The sequence below is a fragment of the Phodopus roborovskii genome, unplaced genomic scaffold (assembly GCF_943737965.1).
Source record: "Phodopus roborovskii unplaced genomic scaffold, PHOROB, whole genome shotgun sequence".
Classification (NCBI taxonomy): Eukaryota; Metazoa; Chordata; class Mammalia; order Rodentia; family Cricetidae; genus Phodopus; species Phodopus roborovskii.
The window spans coordinates 276,225-285,975 of NW_026125966.1; positions in this window are offsets into that span (position 1 = coordinate 276,225).

Here is a 9,751-nt window from a genome sequence, read left to right on the forward strand (position 1 = left end):
AAATTTTTTGTGATGTTATTATTAGTCCTTTGTAGTTGAAATGTCCATTTTGTAATGTCAAGATTTATTTGGAAGATCAAATATTGTGGTATGAATGTTTGGATACCAGAATAAGGGCTGGAACTATTGGTTTAACAAGGGTGAAGTACAGGGTTTCAACTCCCACTGTTTTTTTCCTGTCTCTTGGACCAGGGAGAAATGTGTGCAAATTAAGGGGCGTTCCATCTTATCTTCCCCCAAGATTTAAGTTCTTCCACCACTCTTACATCTCAAAGTAGAAATGAGTTCTCTCCTAACTTGAATCCTGCTTCCAGTCAACCTGCACCAGAACCTCCAGCCTGCACTGGAACATCTGGAGACAGAGGAGACCTTACCGATTCCTCGGCATCCATTTTCTTTTTAGATGAAGTTTAGGTAACTGATGTGCCTATGTGATGATATAGTTCCTCAAATTAAATGGTAAAAGAATAGCATTTTGTAAATAAGGATGATTTAACTCTGAATCTTATTGGTAATTTTTTTCCATTTTATTTAATTCTGTATAGTATTTTGCAGGTGGACTACCTATTCATAATTATGGTAGTTTTATAAATGTAATTTTATTATTTGTCTATCTTAAACTGGAAATGCTATGTATCTTTACCTGGAATATGTTCACAATGGTTTTAGACAAATTTAGAGGTAATGTATATTTAATCAAATAAATTTCAATTGATTAAATAATCTTGTTTGGCATTGATTATACAAAACAACAAAACAAAACAAAATAAATAACCAAAAACCCAGCCTGGTTTCCATAAACATGATTCCATAATGTAGTCTTTTTTCCTGTACCAATAATTCAGGGGTTCAAGGGGGAAATGTCTATGGCTGGAGAGATGGTGGCTCAGTATGTAAGACTGGCTGCTACATCAAACCAGAGTTCAGTATCCATATTGGGGTTTAAAGCACTCCAGATCTAAGGAGTACCACTCCATTGGCCACTTCTGCTTCCAGGTACACCAGACATGCATGTATTCATCAGACATGGGAGTAGTGAACAACAATGCATCTATCTGCAGACATAAATTATATAAAAAGATGTAAAGCACTTGTACTTTTTGTGATTTGGTTATCTTACAATATATCTACCCTACATTTTGCAGTTATATATGAATGAACAAAAATGGAGAAAAGAGACTTTAAAAACTTACATATGGTTTAAAGAAGCCAGAATATTGCCTAATGATGAACTTCAGGGTTTTTTTTTTTTTAACTTAGTTCACTGACTATTTTTAACACTTTAAAAACAAGTGTGCTTGTGTATTCTGTGTGTGATGGGTGAAAGAGATGGGAGAGACAAAGAGAGAGAGAGAGAGAGAGAGAGAGAGAGAGAGAAAGAGAAAGAGAATACAAGTAGGTCCAGGCATTCCTATTCTTATGCTCAATGTATGGTGACTAATTGACAGCTGGAAGATTATCTTTCTACAGTACATTCTGGTGACAGCTGAGGTTCTCAGCTCACACAGTAGGCGTACAGCCCTATTCCTTTCCTGTTGGACTGACTGGCTTTTTATATATTTCCTCTTTTCTCAGTTTAACTATTTATACATTGATTAATTTTGTTTGCTTGCTTCTCAGAGGTTAGGTCTGTGTGTGTAGCCCTTGTACTTGCTGTGATGACCAGGCTGACCTTGACTTTGGAGATATTCCTCATTTTGCCCATAGAGTGCTGGAATTAAGGGTGTGAACCACCATGCCTGTCATTTTATTCTTAACATATGAGATATTGACTGTTTTCCATGGACTGCTTTGAGAGAGCTGCCATGATGAAATTACTTTGAGATACCTCTTTCTGAGGTAGAGAGTTCAAGTATCTTCAGACTGGTGTTCATGTTCTTGGTCTTGCATACTGATAGGAATAGAGAGTGAGACCTAACTAATGAATTACCCGTCGGTGTATTCATCCAGTGGTTTTCACCTGTTCAGGTATATTTTGCTTCAGTGTAAAGGGACAGCATAAGAACTCATTCTCTAGCACAGCAGTGGTATCGTGACTGGAATGGTTCCCTAGTGGCAATGGAGACATTCAGTGACCAAGAGGTGTTTCTGCTCCAGACAGAAAGCAAAGCTTTGTACTGAATGCACTGTTTCCCCCTATTCCTTTAATTAGAATTATACAACAGGTACATCTACTTCTTCATTCCCATTTTATTTCTTGATTCAGCAAATTTAAAAGAACTTATGACTGGTATTTATCTACAATCAAGTTTTATATTGAAACTTTTGTAATCTTGACATCCTTAAATCTCTGTTTAAACCCACGTTCTTCTTTCCCTCCCTGGAGCAGTATTTTACTTTGTAATAGCAACATCGATTCCCAAAATACTATTAATTTAATTGGGCATAAAAACCGCAAAATTGTTCCATATCTGACCTAAAATTTGCAACTCAAGAAATTGAATTCATTATTTAAGTGCTAATTGTGGCCTGTAGTAATCACATACTAAATGTCGTTCTCCTGCTCGTTGAATCCTAGGGACCCAGTTTCTTGCTTTCATAGTTTGTTCATAGCCTGAAACAAGAACCTGACATGATAACACATTTAGTTTCCCTTATACTTAGACTAATTGAAGTGGAAAAGGGACAGATGAAAGCTCATGAAATTGAACTGGACATTACTTTTGAGCAATGTGAGTGTGTAATTATAGGCTATAAGAGTAACCATCCCTGCTTCATCTTCTTTCATAAACAAAACAGAAAAGCAGTATACAATAATTAGTAGACAATGGTTGAATCAATGAAAAACATCTGTTAGGAAGTGATGTTTACAACACTTCAGAGTATGTTGCCATGTGGTTTTTGTCCTTCCACTGTCTTTTTAAATATAGATTCATGCGTTGATATCATATGAGATACTTATATAGATTCATGAATATATTTTTAAAATAAATTTTATTTATTTCACATAGAAACACCAGTTTTTTGACTTTGTGAACACATCCTCCATGGAGGGATAACTGCCTTAATCTAGAGGCAGGAGAGAAGCCCTAGTCCCTACTTCACATGACCTGTCAGACTGACATGACCCCAACTGGATGGCATTCCCCTACATATGGAATTTGGGTGGGGTGATGGGAGGGGAGGATGGTTAGAGTGCATGTGATAGGGCAGAGAGTGAAAAGGAAGGGAAGGAGGGTGGGAGAAAGGGAGGGAGGGAGGAAGACAGGGAAGGAGGGAGGGAGAGGGAACTGGGATCGACATTAAAATACTAAATTAAATTTAAAAAAAAAAAAAGCTTTGACTCCAAAATTTAAGTTCAAGGACAAGTTACTGGGGAAAAGGATTTCTATTTTTGTTTCCACAGAAAATGAAAAGATGTGAATCCCTTCCAGACTAATGTGGTTTGATCACGCCAGACCGCCTGAAACAGAGTACCAGGTGCTCCTACATTCAAAACATCTGGACAAAGCATCCTTACAGACTAAAGCCAGGATTTCTGCATCTTCTTGGAATCCCCTGTGACAGTGCCCCTTACCAGCAGGAAGTATTTTAGAAAGAATGACGCCCAAATTCCCAAATATTGTCTATAAATGTTTGTTTTCACTTAAATGGATTTGGTTATATAAAATTAAAAAAAAAAGGAAAGAAACCCCAGTTTTTCCTCAGTTCTTCCACAAAGTGACACACTGCCACAAACAAGGCCATACGTCCTAATAGTACCACACCATTTAGTAGCCATTTTCTTTCCAACCACCACAGTTGGCCTCTCAGATTTTGAGACACCTTTACTCCATCTCATTTTGTAGGCTTGACTACATGCAAGTTGATGGTTTTATTACTGAGTTGGTCTCTCAGTCCCTCCACTGGACAAGTCATGTCGTTCTAGAATATGGCAGGTTGATATTCTGGATCCCCTATTACTAGCCTTAGCTGGCGTCACCCTTGTAGATTCCTGGTAGTTTCTATTGTCCTAGGTTTCTAGGTCATCCCTGACATACGCACCATAATCTACTCATCTCTCCTAGTATTCTCTTCCTCTACCCTCCACCCTAACTTAAACTTAAGTGCTTCCATGCCCATTTGGTTTCAGTCCACTCACTAAATCGACTCTATTTCCCATTCCTAGAGAGATTCCTGAATATTGCCTACCCCACTCCATGTTACTTAGACTCTCTGGTTCTGTGAATGTAGCATGGTTATCCTTTCTTAATATGTTTGTTTTTCTGGGTCTCTGTTACCTCATTCCAGAGGATTTTTATCTAATTCTGTTTACTTGCAATTTCATGATATTTTTCTTTGTCCAATTGCCAAGTGACACTCCATGGTGTAATGTACCGTATTCATTTATTGTTTCTCTGGATTGTTTCTAGTCTCGGACTCTTACTAATGAAGCTGCTACAGCATAACTGGGCAAGTATCTCGTGGTAGGATGGTGTCTTAGTGGTTTTATTGCAGTGAAGAGATATCATGACCACAACATCTTTTATAAAGGAAACATTTAATTAGCATGGCTCAGTTACACATTCAGAGGTTCAGTCCATTCTCATTATAGCACTGGGAGCATGGTGGCACACAGTCAGAAGAGGTGCTCAAGGAAGAGCTGAGAATCTTTCACCTTGCAGGCCATAGGAAGTACTGAAAATCTGGGTGCTATCCTTGTTTAGGAAACCTCAAAGCTTGCCCCCACAGTGTCACACTGCCTCCAGCAAATCCAAACACACTCCAACTCCAGAGAAGCCACATCTCCTAACACTGCCACTAGCTGTGAAATTAGGGGGGTAGTTATATTCAAACACCCACTTTCCACTCACTAACCCTCAGAAATTTGTGACAATAACATAATGCAAAACGTGTTTTGTACAAATCTGAAAGTATCCATAGTCTGTCACAGAGTATCAACAATGTTTTAAAGTCCAAATTTGCTTCTAAGAGTCATGCAATCTAATACCTCTAATCTCTTATAAAAATCAATATCAAAATGCAGATCACATGCTTCTAATACATAATGGCACAAAATATACATTACCATTCCAAAAATAAATGAGGGAGCATAGTGAAGAATTACTCTACCAAAGCAAGACTGGAAATCAGCTGGGCAAACTTCAATCATATATCTCCCTGTGTGATCTCAAAACACTCTTCAGATTTCTAACTATGTTCAGGTTTGTTAATTGTAAGGCAGTTCTCTATCTTGGGCTGGTTGCACTCCCTGAGAGTAGTTCTCTTTGGCAGGTATTCCTTGATACTGGCATCTCTAATAATTGGGTTCTCTAAGGCTATCCAGGCTTTACATTCATATTTTTTCACAATGGTCTCTGTAATAGGCCTCCATTCAGGAACACCCCAGACTTTATTCCATAACTCCTTTCTTCCGTCCTGTAACTCACTGTGTAATCTAGTTGGCCTCCAGGAAATCTGCTTGCTGGGATTGAGAGGAACCACTACTGGGCTCCAAGTCCAGTTCTTATGTAAGAGATAAGCACACTGACAAAAGAGCCTGGAATTAGGCAGGTGGATAAAGAATCAGAATTTGAGACTTTTAGTTCAGTGTTTCATTCTTCACTTGGATGCCAATCCTCTTTACTCTTTCTTTTGCAAACACATGGGTACATTTTATTTTTACACATACACAGATGTTGAGTCAAAGTTATCAGATCTGTCTATGAATAAAAGAATCAAATGACACTAGACAAGTTCAAGGAGAAACAGTGCCTGTGAATTCTGAGTCTAGAACAATAAAGTAAGGAAAGGTAGAAAAAAGAAAGAAGCTATGTTCTTTCCATTTGGATGATAACTGTTAATATCAAGGACCAAGAATGGAGATCATATTAAGAAAATCATAATGGGGCTTAGCATGTATCTAACAGTGATAACAATCTCTGCATCTAATAAATGTAAAACTAAGCCCATTTAAATTACTAATAATGTATACTAAATGTATAGTACAGAGGGATTTTGTTAACCAGTCTAGAGACTTTTTTGTTTCTTTGTTTGTTTTTTGAGGTATGGTCTAAGACAGCCAAAGCTGGCTTCAAACTTGCACCAGTAGATGTCTACAATGGTTTGAATAAGAATGGCACATTGGCTTATGTTTCAATATTTGATGGACAGTTGGTGGAACTCTTTAGGAAGTATTGGGATATATGGCATTTAACTGAGGTTGGTTGTGATGGTTTGAATGAGAATAGTCCCTGTAGCGGATATATTTGAATGCATTGTCATCAAATGGTGGACTGTGAAAATTAGTAGGTGTGTCTTTGTTGGAGGTAGTTTGCCCGGGGGATGGCCTTTGAAGTGTCAAAATCCCATGGCAGGTCATGTCTATCCCATCCCCTGTCCCCACCCCATTGCCTGAGTATCAAGATGTAAAATTCTGCTACTAGAAGAAACCATCCTGAATGAAGGAACCCAGTCACAAAAAGAGGAACACAGTATTTACTCACACATATATGGATTTTAGACCTAGATCAAAGGATCACCAGTCTATAAGTCACACCACCAGAGGAACTGGGATAGAAGGTGTATTCTAAGAGATTCATATAAAGTCCATCACATAACTGGGAAGGGACATGTACCCCAGAGGTCAGGGGAAGTGGGGGGGGCAGCGAATGGAGAGAGAAGTAGGAGAAAACGAGGGGCAGAAAGGAAAACATGTGCGACCAAGAAGATTGAGCCCGGTTAGGAAAAGAAGACAGGAAAGAGAAAGAGACAGAGAAAGAGACAGAGACACAGACAGAGAGACAGAGAGAACATAAAAGAGGGAGCCAATATTGGTTCGAAGATAAAATTGAACACAAAGAAAGGTCTAGAAAACTACAAGACTGCTCCCAACTAACAATTTGAGGTTCCGTGGAAAGGCTATCATAAATGCCCTTCCAGGAGAGTGAGATCAACAACTAACTTATCCATTGAGCCCTCAACTAATTCCTGATGAAACAGGAGCAAACATCCATACATAAACACTGAGTCGAACGAGAACCCAGAAGCAGATGGAGAGGACAAGACCATGCGGCAGAAACACATACAGACAGCTTACTTGAACAAGGAGGAGCTAACAGCCAATAGACTGATAGCTGGGAAGCTAGCATGGGACTGACTCAGGCCCCCCTGAATGTGGGTCTCAGCCAGAAGGACTGAGCAGTCTAAGAGACCTCAGACAGTGGAGCCAGGATGTATCCCTGGTGCACAAAAGGTCTTTGCGAACATATCCCCCATGGAGTGATAACTGCCTTAATCAAGAGACAGGAGAGAAGCCCTATTCCCTACTTCACATGACCTGTCAGATATACATGACCCCAACTGAATGGCATTCCCCTACATATGGAATTGGGGTGGAGAATGGGAGGGGATGGTAGTTAGAGTGCATGTGGGAGGGCAGAGTGGGCCAAATAAGGTAAGGAGGGAGGCAGGGAAGTAGGGAAGGAGTGAGGGAGGGAGGGAGAGGGAACTGGGTTCGACATGTAAAATAATAAATTAAATTAAAAAAATGCTTCGACTCCAAAATTTAATTTCAAGGACAAGTTTCTGGGGAAAAAGTTTTCTAGTTTTGTTTCCACAGAAAATGAAAAGATGTGGATTCCTTCCAGACAAATGTGGTTTGATCACGCCAGACTGCCTGAAACAGAGTATGAGGTGATCCTACATTCAAAACAGCTGGACAATGCAGCCTTACAGACTACAGCCAGGATTTCTGAATCTTCTTAGAATCCCCCATGACAGCACCCCTTATCAGCAGGAAGTAGTTTGGAAAGAACGGCGCCCAAATTCCCAAATATTGTGTATAAATGTTTGTTTTCATTTAAATGGACTTTGTTTTATAAAATAAATTTAAAAAAAAATAAAAAAAAAAAGGAAAAAGGAAAAAAAGATTAAGGGTCTAAAGAGATGGCACAGCCATTATGTGTGTTTTCTGGTTTTGCTCATGACCTGTGTTCAGTTCTCAGCACCCATACAGAAGTTTGTTTTTAGCTCTGGACATCTAACCCGGCAGGCTCAAGAACATATGTGTTATACAAATATACACTCAGGCATACACACATACACATAAAATTAAATAAACCTTATCGCTTGTTTTGTTTTTGTCTCAAGTATTTTCTGGTTATTTATAAGTGCCTTCTCAGCTTCTGAGATTCATGCTCTTTAAAAATGAAAATAATTGTAAATCTAATAAAGGCACTTAGGCCTTATCCTGCTGCTCCTGTCTCTGGTCCACATTGAGAATACCCTTGGAGCTCTGATACACCACCCACCCATCCCCACCGCCAGCCTACCCCCAACCTGTGCCCTACCCCACCCACGGTCCTGCAGCTTTGGTTGAGCACTGGGACAGAGGGTGGAGCCAACAATCCACCCTACTTCGGAGACTTCTCAGAGCAACTCTGAACAATGGAGACCTGATTATCCACGGGGGACCATCCGTAATTTCCACCTGCTTGGTCTCTGACCCCACCTCCTGTCCTCTGCTAGAGTCCCGGACCCCTACCAGAGATCTGCCTATCTCTGCGGGACCACTGTGAGTACCTGCTGGAATCTTCTACTGGATCCTCATACTTGACCCCATCCCTGGGTCCCTGTCTGCGGAGAAACCGCCTAGAGAGCTTGCACCACACAGAGCTAAAGTCATTGAATCTCAGACCCACATAAGCCCACCTGGGAAGTACCATAGAGAGAGGGGGAGACCCCACCAACACATACTGAAAGAAGTTATGGGAAGAAGGCAATACAAGAAAACACCTAATAACAGAAAGACAAGCATGACACCACCAGAATCTAGGGAATCTACACCAACTAGAATGGAACACAACAACAAACCAGAGGAAGCAGAAGGGAATGACTTAAAAATTACCATCATAAAAATGATAGAGGTCATCAAAGTAGATGTGAGAAAATCCCTTAAAGAAATGGAGGAAAAAACAAACAAAAAAGTGGAAGAAATGAACAAATTCCTTAAGGAAAGTACAGAAAGAAAATAAAAAAACAATTAAGTAGGTGAAGGAAAAAGTTCAAGACTTAAAAACTGAAGTAGAGAAAATAAAGGCAACACAAACTGAAGGAATGCTGCAAATAGAAAAACTGGGCAAAAAATTGGCAACTATAAACACAAGCATAAATAACAGAATTCAAGATATGGAAGAGAGAATCTCAGGTGCAGAAGATAAACTAGAAGAAATAGATTCACTGACCAAAGAAAATCATAAATCCAACAAATCCTTAACACAAAACATCCAGGAAATATGGGACACCATAAAAAGGCCAAACGTAAGAATAATATCCATAGAGAAATGTGAGGAAGCCCAGCTCAAAGGTGCCACAAACATATTCAACAAAATCATAGAGGAAAACTTTCCAAATCTGAAGAAGAACATGCCCATGAAAATACAAGAAGCATACTGAACCCCAAATAGTCTGGACCAAAGAAAAAAGACCGCTCGACATATAATAATCAAAACACCAGAAGATCCCAGTTAGATCTTCTAAAATATTAAGAAAACATGGATGCCTGCCTAGGCTACTATATCCAGCGAAACTCTCAATCAATATAGATGGAGAAAACAAGATATTCAATGACAAAATAAGATTTTCCCAATATGTATCTACAAATACAGCCCTACAGAAAGTATTGGAAGGAAAACTCCAACCCAAGGAAGGTAACTATGCCCACAAAATGTAGGCAACAGATAATACAACTACACCAGAAACAAATGGTAAAGTAGAACTAATATATTCACAATGCCACTGACAACAACAAACCTAAATCAAACAAGCATCA